Consider the following 19,302-nt stretch of genomic DNA (forward strand, 5'->3'; position numbering starts at 1 on the left):
ATTATTTTATATTATTGATGCTATGCTTTTTATCTTGATCTTTCTTTTGTTGTATCTGGAAATGGAGTCATAAATAAAGACTTTAAAAAAAAAAAAAAAAAAAGAATTGTAGCCATTACTTTTTTATTATTATTATTATCAGGTATTTGTAGAGCGCCCACACAGCGCTACTTAAAGACTATCAGTGAAAATATTGTACTCATATTTATGAAGATTAAGAGAATACATATATATATAGTTCAAACGAGAACTCTCACCTTAATGACAACTGCCAGGGTGCCAACAGTGAGATATAACAAGTGGAAGAAGGCACTCTCTGGTCTTTCCAAGGGTACTTTATTTTAAAAAGCGAGACGTTTCGGAGACACACCCTGTCGGAGGAAGGGGAGTGTGTCCCCAAAACCTCACACTTTCTCAACTAAAGTATACTTTAAAAGACCAGAGAGTGCCTTCTTCCACTTGTTTTATATATATATATATATATATATGTATATACAGTATATACAGTATATATATATATATATATAAGAATATTCCGTAGCTCATTTGATAGCCCATAGGTCCATCCCTCCACAGATTTTTTGGAGTGCTATTTAGCACCCAGGGCTGGATGTTGCTAAGTCACAGGATGTGTACCTGATCCGGTCTTGGAGTGCAGTTCCCTTCCATGTTTTGTATTTTCTATGGGTGATTACATCCACCTGTGCACCCCTTCTTTGTCCTCAGTTTGTTTGGCTTTGTGAGCTCACATGATGGTGTGGCTGTGTTAGGGACTCAGGCAATGGAAAGGACCTTGACGTGGTGCCTGAGCTTTCCCATTTGGCCAGATGCGGTGACTAACCTTTCCAGTTGTGATTTTATCTTAGCTGTGAGCTAGCTGGTGAGTGCTGGGTGTTTCTATGTGTTGTATTACTTTTTATTTGTAATCCCCCTTGTTTCTTGCACCCATTCCGGACTGGGGTTAACTGCCTGTGGCTCTGGTGACATCACAGTTTTTTTGGAGTGCTATTTAGCACCCAGTCACAGGATATGTACCTGATCCAGTCTTGGAATGCAGTTCCCTTCCATGTTTTATATATATATATATACAGGGAGTGCAGAATTATTAGGCAAGTTGTATTTTTGAGGATTAATTTTATTATTGAACAACAACCATGTTCTCAATGAACCCAAAAAACTCATTAATATCAAAGCTGAATAGTTTTGGAAGTAGTTTTTAGTTTGTTTTTAGTTTTAGCTATTTTAAGGGGATATCTGTGTGTGCAGGTGACTATTACTGTGCATAATTATTAGGCAACTTAACAAAAAACAAATATATACCCATTTCAATTATTTATTTTTACCAGTGAAACCAATATATCATCTCAACATTCACAAATATACATTTCTGACATTCAAAAACAAAACAAAAACAAATCAGTGACCAATATAGCCACCTTTCTTTGCAAGGACACTCAAAAGCCTGCCATCCATGGATTCTGTCAGTGTTTTGATCTGTTCACCATCAACATTGCGTGCAGCAGCAACCACAGCCTCCCAGACACTGTTCAGAGAGGTGTACTGTTCTCCCTCCTTGTAAATCTCACATTTGATGATGGACCACAGGTTCTCAATGGGGTGCAGATCAGGTGAAAAAGGAGGCCATGTCATTAGATTTTCTTCTTTTATACCCTTTCTTGCCAGCCACGCTGTGGAGTACTTGGACGCGTGTGATGGAGCATTGTCCTGCATGAAAATCATGTTTTTCTTGAAGGATGCAGACTTCTTCCTGTACCACTGCTTGAAGAAGGTGTCTTCCAGAAACTGGCAGTAGGACTGGGAGTTGAGCTTGCCTCCATCCTCAACCCAAAAAGGCCCAACAAGCTCATCTTTGATGATACCAGCCCAAACCAGTACTCCACCTCCACCTTGCTGCGGTCTGAGTCGGACTGGAGCTCTCTGCCCTTTACCAATCCAGCCACAGGCCCATCCATCTGGCCCATCAAGACTCACTCTAATTTCATCAGTCCATAAAACCTTAGAAAAATCAGTCTTGAGATATTTCTTGGCCCAGTCTTGACGTTTCAGCTTGTGTGTCTTGTTCAGTGGTGGTCGTCTTTCATCCTTTCTTACCTTGGCCATGTCTCTGAGTATTGCACACCTTGTGCTTTTGGGCACTCCAGTGATGTTGCAGCTCTGAAATATGGCCAAACTGGTGGCAAGTGGCATCTTGGCAGCTGCACGCTTGACTTTTCTCAGTTCATGGGCAGTTATTTTGCGCCTTGGTTTTTCCACACGCTGCAAGATATCTCACTATTTTTGACTTTTCTGAGCCTGTCAAGTCCTTCTTTTGACCCATTTTGCCAAAGGAAAGGAAGTTGCCTAATAATTATGCACACCTGATATAGGGTGTTGATGTTATTAGACCACACCCCTTCTCATTACAGAGATGCACATCACCTAATATGCTTAATTGGTAGTAGGCTTTCGAGCCTATACAGCTTGGAGTAAGACAACATGCATAAAGAGGATGATGTGGTCAAAATACTCATTTGCCTAATAATTCTGCACTCCCTGTGTATGTATATATATATATATATATATATATATATATATATATACAGTATATACAGTATATATATATTAGAATATTCCGTAGCTCATTTGATAGCCAATAGGTCCATCCCGCCACAGATTTTTCAGAGGAGCAGAGCACTTTGGGTACACAGATGAGCAACATAATGCCTTAACCTTTCTTTGCTTCAAGTTTCTTTTTTAATGTCTGTCAGTACAATAGTGTTCTGGGCAGCTAAACATAAAAGCAAAATAAAGATTGCCCTCTAATGACATTGCCTACACATGACAGAAGCAAATGGATAGTCATAACAACAACAAGTTTATTTTAAGGTATCAAACTACACATTTTTTATGAGTTAAAGGGACAGTCAAGTCCAAAAAAAAACTTTCATGATTCAAATAGGACAACTTTTCAATTTACTTTTATCACCAATTTTGCTTTGTTCTCTTGGTATTCTTAGTTGAAAGCTAAACCTAGGAGGTTCAAATGCTAATTTCTTACACCTTGAAGGCCGCCTCTAATCTACATGCATTTTGACAGTTTTTCACCACTAGAGGGCATTAAATCATGTGTTTCATATAGATTTACCGAGGAGTGAGCACTGATTAGCTAGAATGCAAATCTGTCAAAAGAACTGAATGAAGGGGGCAGTCTGCAGAGGCTTAGATACAAGGTAATTACATAGGTAAAATGTGTATTATTATAACTGTGTTGGTTATGTAAAACTGGGAAATGGGTAATTAATGGATTATCTATCTTTTAAAACAAAACAAAAAAAGCAGGTGTTTACTGTCCCTTTAAGACATATGGAATGGTTCCTAAATTTTTAAAAATATTGAGAACGTCAAAGAAATCCTAAAAGGAAAAGGAAAGTTACAAAAGTTGCATATGAATAGCTATTGCTTTAACTCTACTTCTTGAGATTTCACAAGTGCGTGCCCAAATGTAATCTTTTATATAGCCCCATTTGTTGCAGACTCTTTAGCTTGGCATATTTCTAATCTTATGCACATCACATCATTCTTTTACACCACAAAGTAAAGTGGTTGGATATAGGAATCAGCTTCTCTGTATTATTTTGGAACTTGAGTCTATAAAATGAACTTTAGAGATGTTCAATCTCAGATTGCTTACAATTTAAATTTTTATTGTGTTACTAATTTTCGTTGCCTTTTTCAGCTGAATGTCCAAACCAGAAATTGTATCTGTACAGGGTTGATTTTGGATTTTCTATGACACAGTTTTAGACTACCATATGTTTACATAATTTTTTAGGAAACAGTACAGCTAATCCATCGTCTGTCAGGTGGCCAAAGAGGCAGAAAATAGATATTTTCATCTCATAGTTTATTTCACAATCACATATTTGAAAAAATACGAACATATGAAATATTAACTATTTCTTAATCGAAGAGATGAGTTAGAGGAGGAGGCAAGGGAAATATAAGATTGTAGACAGTATCACAAACTAAAAGTTGATTATTTGAAATTACAGTTATAGAAGACTTTTTTTTTTTAATTACATATACAAGTATTTCCCATTTTCATTTTTGGCAATATTAGAAAAATATGATTGAAGGACCCTTCATTCTCAGCTGCATTCAATTAGAAATGTAACATCTGAGTATGTGTTAGTAAAAACATGTTTTACATAGAAACATAGAAATAAAACTTTTAATAATAAAATATCCTTTTAAAAAAAACATTTATTTTACAATTATGAATGTCTGAGTTAGTATCTAGGCAAGTAATTTTAAATAATAGCAGTATAATGAAACAATATAATGTGATGCCTTTTATTAGGTGTTTTACATTAAAGGGACACTGAACCCAATTTTTTTTCTTTTGTGACTCAGATAGAGCATGCCATTTTAACCAACTTTCTAATTTACTGCTATTATCAAATTTACTTCATTCTCGTGGTATCTTTATTTGAAATGCAAGAATGTAAAGTTTAGATACCGGCCCATTTTTGTTTCAACAACCTGGGTTGTCCTTACTTGGTGGATAAATTCATCCACCAATAAGAAAGTGCTGTCCAGAGTACTGAACCTAAAAAAGCTTAGATGCCTTCTTTTTCAAATAAAGATAGCAAGAGAACAAAGAAAACCAAAATTTTTATATTAATATACGCTATAACCTCTAAGTATGCGTGTTTCTAAGATCCTGCAGGTCACCCTTTTTAAATAGCTTTTTAAATCTTGCACAACAGCCAAACAGTACTAGTTAATTTGTGCCATATAGATAAAACATTGTGCTCACTCCAATGGAGAATTAAAATGGTTATACAACAACCAGCACTAATTGGCAAAAATGCGAGAATGTAAAAAGTTTTAATAAACACTGAGATAAGGGGCAGTCTGCAGAGACTTGGATAGAGGAAATCATAGAGGTAAAAACTTTATTAATATAACAGTGTTGGTTATGCAAACCTGGGGAATGGGTAATAAAGGGATTATCTAACTTTTTAAAATATAACAATTTTCAAGTAGACTCTCCCTTTAAAAAATGATTTCCATTTACTGGCCCTCTGTATCATGTGACAGCCATTAGCCAATCACAGACTCATATACAAATACATTGTGAAGTCTAGCGCATGCTCTGCAGGATTTGGTTGTACAGAGTTTATTTTGACTTTAGTGTCACTTTAAATTAACACTACATATTAGAGTAGGTTATTTAGCTTTATTCCATGCAACTGTGTGCTAATATATGTATACTTATTGATGCAAATGATTATAAGATTTTTAAAATGAGAAAATGATTGTTTGACCTGAGGGATCAAAGGCCTTTAACGGATAATACAATTTAATGCAGAAGTAGGTGTCTGATAATTATTTCCTTAGAGGGGAATTGAATGATATATAAGGTGTTTTTTTTTCATTTGTTAACAGAAAAAGTTGATGGGATTAGCCATATTAACACTGTAATTCAGCACTTCAGCAGTTAAAAAATGGTGAGTGAAAAAGGAGAAAGGCTAAGATGTTCACTTTGAATGTAGCACACCAGAGTAATACAATCAATGACAAATATCATACGTTACCTTATATGTTTAATAAACATGATCTACAGTAGGTTAGGGTGACCAGATCTAAGGGGAAAAAAAGGGACACTTCATCAACGGCATACAAAATACTCAAAATTGAAATGGAGAGGATGAATTAAATAATGAAAATCATATCTGCCACTATTAGAGTTGCCAGGAATCCAGTATTCAACTGGACAGTCCAGTATTTTAGCAAGCTGTCCAGTAAAATCTTCACAAAAATACTGGACACTTAAATGTCCTGTTTTTTTAAAGTGCCTAGCTAAATGTAAAAAGCCTACTATGGCTCAACATATTTTAAATATGTAGCAGAAAGAAGTGGGGGTTAGTCAAGGCATCAAATTACTTCCATTTGTGAGTGTTATTGACAACCAAAGAAGTAAAATTATTAATAGTATTGATTTTGTATGTTACTGGCATCCAAGGTATAAAATAACTGCTCAGTTGTTAAAAATATACATGGTGGGATCAATAGTGAGGGCTCTGGTAGAAGTTATGGTGGGTGGGACATTGTGTGATCCCACCTACCATTGTGCACAGATTCTCCAGTATTTTTCTGGATGACAGCTTGCAACCCTATCTACTATTTTTACTGTTATTAATTAAAAGGACTGTCTAAACCAGAATTGTTATTGTTTAAAAATATAGATAATTCATTTATTACCCATTCCCCAGTTTGGCATAACCAACAGTGTTATATTAGTACACTTTTTACCTCTGTGATTACCTTGTATCTAAGTCTCTTCAGACTGCCTCCTTATCTCAGTTCTTTTGCAAGACACAAGTTTAGCCAATCAGTGCTAACTCCTAAATAATTCCATGGGAGTGAGCACAATGTTATCTATATGACACACATGAACTAGCAATGTCTAACTGTGAAAAACGGTCAAAATGCACTGACATAAGAGGCACTTCAACATCTTAGAAATTAACAAATGAGCCTACCTAGGCTTAGTTTTCTACAAAGAGAACAAAGCAAATTTGATGAAAAAAGTAAATTGGAAAGTTGTTTTAAATTGCATGCCCTAATGAAATCATGAAATTTTAATTTTGGCTAGACTGTCAACTTCACATGCAACATTGCTGAAAACAGGCATTTAATATATAGGGACTGTGCATGTTGCAGGGTCATAGGATGTGTAACCAGTCCAGTCTGAGAGTGCAGTCCCTTTCCATGTTTTGTATATGTCTAGGGTGATTACATACGTCTGTGCATTCTTGACTTGTTCCCAGTTTGTTTGATTGAGAGCTTGCATTGCTTAGCTGTATTAGCGACCCAGGTTTTGGGAGAGAGCTTGACGTGGTACCTGGGTTTGTCCCATTTGGCCAAATGCAGTAACTAACTCTTCCATTTTTGCTTTTAATCTTAGCGGAGTGCTTGCAAGTGAGTGCTAGACTTTCTCTGTGTGTTAGATATATATATAGAGGAAGGGACAACATTTGGTCCCGAAACGTCACTACTAATAAAGAATTTTGTCACAGATGGCAGAATTTGCATTTAACCATATCATAGCACCCTGGCAGTTTTTGTTGAGAGTGCATACACCCTATCAGCCTCATATATATATATATATATATATATATATATATATGTGTGTGTGTGTATATATATATATATATATATATATATATATATATATATAGTCCAAAAAAATGATATGCACACCTGCAGCCAAAAACAGCATTTACCAGGGTGCTTATATGTCTAAAGATAAATCTAGCAAATTCATCAGACAGCACTCACTGGATTCTTAAAAGTAAAACTTAACTTTTATTCTCCAAAGTCCATAATAAACAGTCCCATGACGTTTCGGTACCTAACTGACACCTTTATCAAATGAATTCCGTCCCATAGCAGGATGGTATCAGCTTGGTCTCCAGTGAACTATTAAAAAATGTATCCAATATTTAAACACTTTCTGGTATTATGTCTACCATGTGTGCATCAGACCACAAAATCTTGTTAATCTAAAGAAAAACTAGGAAAAACAGGCTTTGCTAAAGGGTGGCTACGTCTATTCTCATAGACCTTCACAGAAGAAAAACCCAGGTAGACTCAGAAGTGTACTCATGCCTTAAATACTATAGGGAATCAGTATTTGTAACAAGGTTTGTAGCAATATTATACATTGTAGCAAATACTTCTGCCGCATAGTGCTCAAAACTCATGCGTGCTCCTGTAGAAATGTGCATTCCGATTTGTCCAAATGCAAAAAAATCAATAATTTTGGTGTATTCTTTGCATTTGTCTGAAAATGCAAAATGAATGCTCCTTTAATAAATAAATGAATGGACAAAAGTACACAACACAAAATGTAGCTGATTCATTCATGCTACTCTAAATGTGGGAAAGTCTTTGGGGCTAGATTTCAAGTGGAGCGCTAATATTACAAGTGTCTGTTTAGTGCTATAGCAAGCTCGCAAATCTCTGGTTAATTTTATAAATGTCCACTAAATGCCCCCAAAATTAAGTGTAATATATATATTTTTTTAAATAAAGATAGTAGCATTTTTATTTTTGAATAAAATAACTGCAAAAAGCAGTTATATGGGTTTAAAAGTGATGGGTGACGGGTATGGGGTGTTAGAAAAAAATAAACATATTAACACAAATATATATGTACATAGTCATATCCTATATTATAAAAGGCCAAGGGACCGATTTATCAGTGTCTGGCGGACATGATCTGCTGTAGCGGATCATGTCCGCCAGACATCGCTGAAAGCCAAAAGCATACACTGTTGGCATTTAACATTGCACAAGCAGTTCTGGAGAACTGCTTATGCAATGCTGCCCCCTGCGGTTGATTGACACCGCTATCAGGGGGTGTCAATCAACCCGATCGTACACGATCAGGCGGATTAATGTCCGCAGACTCCGAGGAGGCGTACGAGTTAAGGAGCAGGGGTCTTAATACCACTGCTTCTAAACTCCTGTTTCTGGCAAGCCTGAAGGCTCACGCGGAAACAGATGCATTAGGGCCGATTGACTGTTTATCCGATGCAGTCATGCGCAGTAGAGACTGTGCGAAGACAAACATACCTTGCCTTAACCGCAGGCACGAGATTTAGGAAGCTCCAGCACTCTCAGCTGTTAAGTTGCAGCCAAGAGCTGGAGCTCCTTAAGGAAAAGGAACAGGGAGGGATGGGGCAGTTACACTACAGAAAAGGGGTTTGGGAGTGTACTAAATGGCGATCGCGAAAGGGGGGGAGGTGGCAGGACCTCTACAATACAGAAAAAAATAAAAAAAAGGGGTTTATAGGTACTGGCAGACAGCTGCAAGTGCCTAAGATGGCGGCAATAGTTAGAGAGGCGAGGTTTAGAGAGCTGTTTTGGGGGGGGTTCAGGGAGGTTGGAGCATTCGGGGGATCCAAAACTGCAGAAAAATAAAGAGATAGAGGGATAGGGATAGATGGACAGAGGGAAAGGGATAGATGGATAGAGGGAAAGGGATAGATGGATAGAGGGAAAGGGATAGATGGATAGAGGGAAAGGGATAGAGGGATAGAGGGAAAGGGATAGATGGATAGAGGGAAAGGGATAGAGATAGATGGACAGAGGGAAAGGGATAGATGGATAGAGGGAAAGGGATAGAGATAGATGGACAGAGGGAAAGGGATAGAGGGATAGGGATAGAGGGACAGGGATAAAGGGATAGAGATAGAGGGATGGGATAGATGGATAGAGGAATAGGGATAGAGGGATAGGGATAGAGGGAGAGGGATAGAGATAGATGGACAGAGGGAAAGGGATAGATGGATAGGGATAGATGGACAGGGATAAAAGGATAGAGATAGAGGGATGGGATAGATGGATAGAGGAATAGGGATAGAGGAATAATGATAGAGCTATAGGGGTAGAGGGATACAGATAGAGGGATAGGGATAGAGATAGAGAGATAGATGAATAGATTGATTGGGATGGAGATAAAGGGATAGGGATAGATGGATAGAGGTATAGGTATATTTATTTCCTTTAACATTTTGGCCAGTGTACACAGGCTTTAACACTAGTACATATATATTTAAAAATGCTGCCCATCGCTGCACTACCTTCCCCCTTCACTGCTCTAGGTTCTCATGCAGTGTCTCACGACATGAGAACAAGGCTCCCATTGGAGCCTATAGAAGCGTGCTCTAGTGCATTGCGAACACAAGCTCGCATTTGCATTGCGCTCAACTTTCTGGAAAGCAATATTTAGCGCTCCACTTGTAATCTAGCCTTTAATATTTACAGTTTTTGACTATTCAATAATGATCCAGCAGTGTCCTTGTCAGTTACTTTCTGTGTCAGGCAATAAGCATGTAGGCTTTACTTTTGTAAAGTCCCGATTCTAGAAAACTAATTACATAAATGATTATATTTTGCACTGCTGAAGCAGGGGTAGCTAAAGTTTTTTTTTTTATATGGATAATCTCTTATGGCCTGATTTTCTGGGGGCCACACACACTTATAATAATGACTGAAAACATTTACCACTCCCCTGAAGAATGTGAACTACATTTCATGCAGCTTTTTATATCCATCTCTAATTAGTCACCACAAAGGGGATAAGATAAACTTAAAAAAAAATTTGAATGGGGTTTGTCCTTACAATGCAAAGGAATACAAATTTTGCTAACACAATTATTTTTAAATCATGTATTTTTCAATGGATTTACGTAGTGTATATATAAATATATATTCACTGATTTTGTAGTAAAAAATTCAAATACTATCTTTTTATTTTACTACTATACATTTAATTTCATATAACTCTTAAAAATAGGCATCTAGTATATTCAATTTGCATAATTAAAGGGAAATTAAACCCAAATTTTAAATTTCATGATTCAGATAAAGCATGCACTTTTAAGCAACTTTCTAATTTACTCCTATTATCATTTTTTCTTTGTTCTCTTGGTATCTTTATTTGAAAAGCAGGAATGTAAGCTTAGGAGCCGGACCATTTTTGGTTCAGCACCTGGGTAGTGCTTAGTCCCCAATCAGTAAGCTCTACCCAGGTGCTGAACCAAAAATGGGCTGGCTCTATCTGAATCATGAAATAAAAAATTGTGTTTCATATCCCTTTAAACCTGCTTTGAAAATCTTTATTTCTTACATTCAGGTGTCAGTAATTTTATAGCTTAAAAGGACAGTATACACCAATTTTCATATAACTGCATGTAATAGACACAACTATAAAGAATAAGATGCACAGATACTGATATAAAAATCCAGTATAAAATTGTTTAAAAACTTACTTAGAAGCTTCCAGTTTAACTCTGTTTAAAAGGTTACTGGAACACCCACTGCAAGTGAGAAATATCAGACACTCCCTCCCCCTCCCCCTTCCTTTGCATATGAAAAGACTCTTTGCGCAAACAGAAGCAAGCTGGAGTAGGTATACGTCGGTATTCTCCTAAAACTTTGGGGCTTGGTTAGGAGATTTTATTTAATAATAAGCAAAACTATCCTTTTTAAAAAAAAAACAAAAAACTTTATTGGCTATATAAATAGATCATCTACAAAATATTTATGCAAAGAAAAAACTAGTGTATACTGTCCCTTTAAGTTGTAGTAATTCTAAGAAGCAAGAGCATGAGGTCGGTAACCCTCTACAATGCATCAGAGCAACTGGCAAGAGTATATTCTCTCTCACTTACTTCCTTTACAACACATAGTAATTTTAATAGAGTTTTAGTAAGAAGTGTAATTCCGAGTCAGGATATCGGTGGCCAGTTGGCAAATAATCAGCACATTAACTTTTGCTTTTACAGTCTGCTTGGAATAAATCAACAAATATTTCCTTTGAGACATCTCTTTTCTTTTTGTTTTGAAAAAGAAAGTAAGTCAACCAAATATGTGCTTTAAAATACACTATGCTAATGATAACAGACCAAAGTGTGAATTGTGAAAGTTAATTAGCAAATCACAATAAAAGTTCAAAGTAAAGTAACAGTTTTTTTGTTGTTGTTTATTTATGAAACTTATGGATCATACTCTATATAGGCCTAGATTTGGAGTTCGGCGGTAGCCGTCAAAACCAGCGTTAGAGGCTCCTAACGCTGGTTTTGGCCGCCCGCTGGTATTTGGAGTCAGTGATTAAAGGGTCTAACGCTCACTTTTCAGCCGCGACTTTTCCATACCGCAGATCCCCCTACGCCATTTGCGTATCCTATCTTTTCAATGGGATCTTTCTAATGCTGGTATTTAGAGTCGTTTCTGAAGTGAGCGTTAGAGCTCTAACGACAAAATTCCAGCCGCCTGAAAATAGCAGGAGTTAAGAGCTTTCTGGCTAACGCCGGTTCATAAAGCTCTTAACTACTGTACCCTAAAGTACACTAACACCCATAAACTACCTATGTACCCCTAAACCGAGCTCCCCCCACATCGCCGCCACTCGATTAAAATTTTTAACCCCTAATCTGCCGACCGCCACCTACGTTATACTTATGTACCCCTAATCTGCTGCCCCTAACCCCGCCGACCCCTGTATTACATTTATTAACCCCTAACCTGCCCCCCACAACGTCGCCGCCAGCTACTTAAAATAATTAACCCCTAATCTTCCGACCGAAAAGCGCCGCCACCTACGTTATCCCTATGTACCCCTAATCTGCTACCCCTAACACCGCCGACCCCTATATTATATTTATTAACCCCTAATCTGCCCCCCTCAACGTCGCCGACACCTGCCTACACTTATTAACCCCTAATCTGCCGAGCGGACCTGAGCGCTACTATAATAAAGTTATTAACCCCTAACCCGCCTCACTAACCCTATCATAAATAGTATTAACCCCTAATCTGCCCTCCCTAACATCGCCGACACCTACCTTCAATTATTAACCCCTAATCTGACGACCGGAGCTCACCGCTATTCTAATAAATTGATTAACCCCTAAAGCTAAGTCTAACCCTAACACTAACACCCCCCTAACTTAAATATAATTTACATCTAACGAAATTAATTAACTCTTATTAAATAAATGATTCCTATTTAAAGCTAAATACTTACCTGTAAAATAAATCCTAATATAGCTACAATATAAATTATAATTATATTATAGCTATTTTAGGATTAATATTTATTTTACAGGCAACTTTTTAATTATTTTAACCAGGTACAATAGCTATTAAATAGTTAAGAACTATTTAATAGTTACCTAGTTAAAATAATAACAAATTTACCTGTAAAATAAATCCTAACCTAAGATATAATTAAACCTAACACTACCCTATCAATAAATTAATTAAATAAACTACCTACAATTACCTACAATTAACCTAACACTACACTATCAATAAATTAATTAAACACAATTCCTACAAATAAATACAATTAAATAAACTAGCTAAAGTACAAAAAATAAAAAAGAACTAAGTTACAAAAAATAATAAAATATTTACAAACATAAGAAAAATATTACAACAATTTTAAACTAATTACACCTACTCTAAGCCCCCTAATAAAATAACAAAGCCCCCCAAAATAAAAAATTCCCTACCCTATTCTAAATTTAAAAAGTTACAAGCTCTTTTACCTTACCAGCCCTGAACAGGGCCCTTTGCGGGGCATGCCCCAAGGATTTCAGCTCTTTTGCCTGTAAAAAAAAACATACCATACCCCCCCCCAACATTACAACCCACCACCCACATACCCCTAATCTAACCCAAACCCCCCTTAAATAAACCTAACACTAAGCCCCTGAAGATCTTCCTACCTTGTCTTCACCATACCAGGTTCACCGATCCGTCCTGGCTCCAACATCTTCATCCAACCCAAGCGGGGGTTGGCGATCCATCATCCGGTGCTGAAGAGGTCCAGAAGAGGCTCCAAAGTCTTCCTCCTATCCGGCAAGAAGAGGACATCCGGACCGGCAAACATCTTCTCCAAGCGGCATCTTCAATCTTCTTCCATCCGGTGCGGAGCGGGTCCATCTTGAAGCAGGCGACGCGGATCCATCCTCTTCTTCCGTTGTCTCCCGACGAATGACGGTTCCTTTAAGGGACGTCATCCAAGATGGCGTCCCTCGAATTCCGATTGGCTGATAGGATTCTATCAGCCAATCGGAATTAAGGTAGGAATTTTCTGATTGGCTGATGGAATCAGCCAATCAGAATCAAGTTCAATCCGATTGGCTGATCGGAACAGCCAATAGAATGCGAGCTCAATCTGATTGGCTGATTGGATCAGCCAATCGGATTGAACTTGATTCTGATTGGCTGATTCCATCAGCCAATCAGAAAATTCCTACCTTAATTCCGATTGGCTGATAGAATCCTATCAGCCAATCGGAATTCGAGGGACGCCATCTTGGATGACGTCCCTTAAAGGAACCGTCATTCGTCGGGAGACAACGGAAGAAGAGGATGGATCCGCGTCGCCTGCTTCAAGATGGACCCGCTCCGCACCGGATGGAAGAAGATTGAAGATGCCGCTTGGAGAAGATGTTTGCCGGTCCGGATGTCCTCTTCTTGCCGGATAGGAGGAAGACTTTGGAGCCTCTTCTGGACCTCTTCAGCACCGGATGATGGATCGCCAACCCCCGCTTGGGTTGGATGAAGATGTTGGAGCCAGGACGGATCGGTGAACCTGGTATGGTGAAGACAAGGTAGGAAGATCTTCAGGGGCTTAGTGTTAGGTTTATTTAAGGGGGGTTTGGGTTAGATTAGGGGTATGTGGGTGGTGGGTTGTAATGTTGGGGGGGGTATGGTATGTTTTTTTTTACAGGCAAAAGAGCTGAAATCCTTGGGGCATGCCCCGCAAAGGGCCCTGTTCAGGGCTGGTAAGGTAAAAGAGCTTGTAACTTTTTAAATTTAGAATAGGGTAGGGAATTTTTTATTTTGGGGGGCTTTGTTATTTTATTAGGGGGCTTAGAGTAGGTGTAATTAGTTTAAAATTGTTGTAATATTTTTCTTATGTTTGTAAATATTTTATTATTTTTTGAAACAATGGGGCTGCGTTAGGAGCTGAACGCTGCTTTTTTGCAGGTGTTAGGTTTTTTTTCAGCTCAAACAGCCCCATTGTTTCCTATGGGAGAATCGTGCACGAGCACGTTTTTGAGGCCGGCCGCGTCCGTAAGCAACTCTGGTATCGAGAGTTGCATTTGCGGTAAAAATGCTCTACGCTCCTTTTTTGGAGCCTAACGCAGCATTTGTTTGAACTCTCGATACCAGAGTTAAATTTATGGTGCGGCCAGAAAAAAGCCCGCGGAGCGTTAACAGCCCTTTTACCGCCGAACTCCAAATCTAGGCCATAGTTTGTTAAATAAAAGCTACATTATAGCTTGAAAAGTGGAATTCATTAATTCCACCTTTTTAATTCTCATGCTGATAAATATTCCCACTGAAATATGTACTATAGAGATGTCTAACCTATGATCTGGGGGCCACAAAGTGCCACTGTTGTGCTTTTCATAAAGGCAATTGTAGAACGTCATAAAGGTATTTTACAGCACATCTACATTTCATCACGTGTCTTAGGTTCATGCCATTGTTCTGAAAAATCAACACAATTACACTGTCTCTCCCAACTCTTCCCACAACACTTCTAGTACCACTCACTTGGCGGTCCTATCAGCTGAAATTAAAAAAAAGAGTTTCCTCTTCTTTTTTCTCTTCTATTTCCAGTGGCCAGTACAGAGGAAGGAGGGTTTAATAGCGTAGTCCCGCTGTTTGGGGCAGGACCCACGCTATTGCAACCAAGAAAACCCTAATAACCAGTGATGTACAGGAAACATTGTGGTCATTAAGTGTTAAAGGACCATTAAATACAGAAGAATTGGATAATAAACATAAGGGATAAAACCATCTATACACTATTTTGTTTCCTTCTCTCCACTTACACTTCCTATGACCCACCGAGGCCTCCCCTTTGACACTTCCCCCAAGAAAAACACTGAGACCACAGCTAGGATAAAAGCCATTATAGCTTTGTTTATTAAATACAATAACTTTATCATTTATTGTAAGCTGATTCAAACTTAAATTATTAATATGTAACGTTAGGATGGCAGCACTTGAGTCCCTGACTAACCCTTACCACAGTTGGTTTAGCTGCCCACATCTGTAACCTGCAATGCAGCATTGATGATGCTCCACTCTGGTGTTCTCAGAAGTTCGTAAGATGAATGAGGCCCGCTTACCTGCACAGGGAGAGTACACTTTTATTTATTATATGGGAAATCTTAAGGAAAACCCATGCTAACAAATTTAATCCCAGAATACAATTTACCCAAAAATAATCTACGGAAAAAAAAAACGGTATTAATACTACCAGTCTCTTTCAGTAACCTGGTTCAAATATAAGACAAAGGCAAAATCTTAATAAAGAAAAGGCCCCGGATGACAGAATGGAAGAAGGGCACCTGTGACCCCACTTCCCCCCCAGAAGTGGATTATTCCATGTGGGTGGGGTTGGGGAGCTTTGATAAGTCCCAGCACTGGAAGTGAGGTCACAGGTGTCCTTCAGGAACAGCACGGTAGGAGGTGTGTTGCGCTGACTTACCTGAAGATGGAGGCCTTGTTGCAGGAGTTGCTGTCGGCGGCGAGAAGGAATGGCGAAGGATGGATCCGGCAGCAGTTATCCACAGCTGGAGAGGCAGCCACAGCAGGTCCGGTGTTGGAGTCATCTGTCGGGAGCGGAAGACGGCCAGCCAGGAGGTCGAGGCCACCAGAACGCTTGAGCCCGGAGGTCGGCAGGAGAAGATCCGGTCGGGAGAGGAGTCAGACGGCAGGACCACAGGAGCAGGCGAGGCTGGAGAGCGGCGAAGATCAACGGTCCGGAGCGGGAACGGAGGCCCGGTCGCGGGCGGCGTTGAGGTCTGACGTCATCACGGCACGTCAACAGGCGGAGCCTAGGTCAGCGAGAGGACGCGGCAGGTCAGGACGGACCGGGAGAAGAGCTCGGGAGGCAGGTAAGCGGCTGAGCTATCGAAGATGGGGCCTGATGGCTGATTTATCGCAGAAGCAACATAGTAGTTGCAAAAACGGGGTTAAAAAGAAAAGGCCAGGAAGCGGGCAAGTGCGCGGCAGTGTGGCGCCCAATAAGGCCAAGGGGGAGGGGGGGGGTGTTTTGCCGGGATAAGGCAGGATGGAGAAGGCCCGGGGGAATAGGATTGACGAGCCCTGGGGATAGAGGTGGCCGTGAATAAGGCCCGAGGGGGAGAGGTATGAGGCATAGAGGCATGCATACAAAGGGAGGGGGCAGTATGTTATTATGGCTGGCCGGGGATGAGGCCGCGGGGGGAAGGGGGGTACCGATACGGCCATTTGCGTCCCACATGGCGGGCCGGAGGCACCTAAAGGAAATTTGGTTTTTAGGATGGTGCTACTTTGGGGTCAAAAAAAAAAAAAAAAAAGATAATAAAAGGAAAAACAATATGGATAAGCTAAGCCGGTTTAGGACCCAAAAAAAAAAAAAAAAAAAAAAAGAAGGATTAATATTAAAAAAAAAAAAAAAAGGTATTTTTTTTTTTTTGGGGTCATTTTCCAAGCTCAGGGCTAGAGGTAATCGGTTGTTATTATAGTCGGCCGCCCCCTAGATTGGGGCAGGTAAATTGGGGCTCGTGTCTGGTCCCTGGTCCTGGGGGGTTCAGAGGAGGGTTGGATTTTACGCAGCACCCAGGGGTCCCTTGGAGTAGGAAGGTCTAAGTTTTCTGGGGAGGGCTGGTGACCGGCTGTGGCCTTAGGGGGAGGGGGGGGGCCCGGGGGCCCCAATTACGGGGAGTGCCCCAATTACGGGGAGTGCACATGCATTGGTTTTAAAAAAAAAATATATATATATATACATAGGAGAAGGTATGAAGGGAGGAGTAAAGAGGGGGGTGTTTTAGGGATGGGAGGAACACTTTTAACGATGTGTTGTATTACAGGTGGGACCGGGGGAGAGCCGAGGGAGGAGGCTCTGGACGCCTCTCAAGGAGTCATCCCAGCACAGCAGGACAGATGTACGGAGCCACCACTCGAGCTCAACGCCAGTGGTGACTTCGCAGATGAGGAGGATGATCCCTTAGAAGGCACCTCAACAGGAACGAGAACGGCGAGTCAGGTAGGAGATCTGTCCGCCTTGGCGCAGATCTTGCAGCTATTGTCTCCTCAACGGAGTGGGGGGGGACAGGGGACGGGGTCTCAGAGGGGAGGGTCGGGGGGTAGGGGGGCTTCTGAGGGGAGAGAGGTTATGGCTATATCTACGTTACAGGCACCAGCAGGAAGAGGAAGGGCAGATCGGGGAGTTCTACAGCTGGACAGAACGGCGACCGCAGGAGGTGGCAGAAGGTATAGGTCGCCGCGGAGGAGGACAAGAGGAGGCGGATGATCGGCATCCCCTACTTGGGCCAGAGTGGATAGGAGCCGGGACAGGAGCAGGTACGGCAGAGGGAGATCTCCTGCCAGGAGGGAGACGGTTCGGAGGAGACTGAACGTGAGCAGAGGAAGGGAGGAAGAAAGCAGAGGCAGAGGCCGCAGGGACGAAACAAGGCCGGTGAGGGAGGAGCACGCAGAAGCAAGGCCGGTACGAGAGGAGCGCACAGAAGCAAGGGCAGTGCGAGAGGAACGAACAGGAACGTTGCAGCAGCCAGCAGGTGAGATGGCTGGTGGGGCACCAGGTGTGAATGTGGCTGTGCCTGGTGAGAGGGAAGGGTTGATCTCAGGTTTGAAAGCTTTACTTGCGTCCTTTGAAAACCCGGGTGGGGGGCCTTCGGTGGCGGCGGCATGGGCTCCGCCCGGGCTTGCCCCGGCCGTGGCAGGGGCACAAGTAGCGGCGGCAGGTGCGATAGCCCCGGTGAGCAGTGGGGGTGAAGTGATTCGGGCGCCCGTGGTAGGGTCGCAAGTAGCGACGGCTGGTACAGCATCCCCTGCGAGCAGTGGGGGAGAGGTGGTTAGGGTGCCAGAAGGGGCCCTGCGGAGGCCATGTCTCTGCTCGATTGGCCCTTTATTTAACCAGTGAATTGAGGGAGAAAATAGGGAAACGGGAATATATAGAGATTTTCTCCCTGTTGCCCCTGGAGTATGTGTTAGAGGTAAAGGAGGACGAAAAAGAAAAAGGGAAAAAGGAGGAGGAGGAACGGAAGAAGCGCTGGCGCAAATTACCAAAGACTTTTAGTAATTGGTCGCGGGCCTTCGGCATCTTGGCAAGTGTCACATGCGAGAAGATCCCGGATCAAGGGGCTCCCTTGTTTTGTTATTATGACGAAATTTCCAGTGCGTACAGGACCTACGGGGGCATGGCTTGGTGGCGGTACGATGAGGGCTTTAGGCAGCATTTGGCGGTTCGTCCGGAGATGCGATGGGACGACAGAGATATGAGCATTTTACTCGAGATTATGACCCCCTTGAGGGGTAGTCATTCCTTTCGGGGCTATGGGCAAACAACCGGGAGCGGAGGCACTGGGGGGACTGGATCTGCCCTCAGGAAAGGAGTATGTTTCCAGTTCAACGACGGGCAATGCAAGTTCGGGGCCTCGTGCAAATACAAGCACAAGTGTTCTGGGTGCGGGGGGGTACACCCTTTCGCAAAATGCTTCAAGAAGGGTAAGCAAGGGACCTGGTCAGGGGACATGGGTCCAGCGGGCACGGACGCCGGTGAGGGTCGAAAAGATGGCCCCATGGCTAGAGGCCTACGCCAATAAGCGCGGACGCGCGGGGGATGCTGAGCTGCTTCTGACGGGTTTCAGCTCAAGTTTTATGATCCCATATAGGGAGGAACGGATGGAG

This window comes from Bombina bombina, chromosome 5 (genome assembly GCF_027579735.1).
Source record: "Bombina bombina isolate aBomBom1 chromosome 5, aBomBom1.pri, whole genome shotgun sequence".
NCBI lineage: Eukaryota > Metazoa > Chordata > Amphibia > Anura > Bombinatoridae > Bombina > Bombina bombina.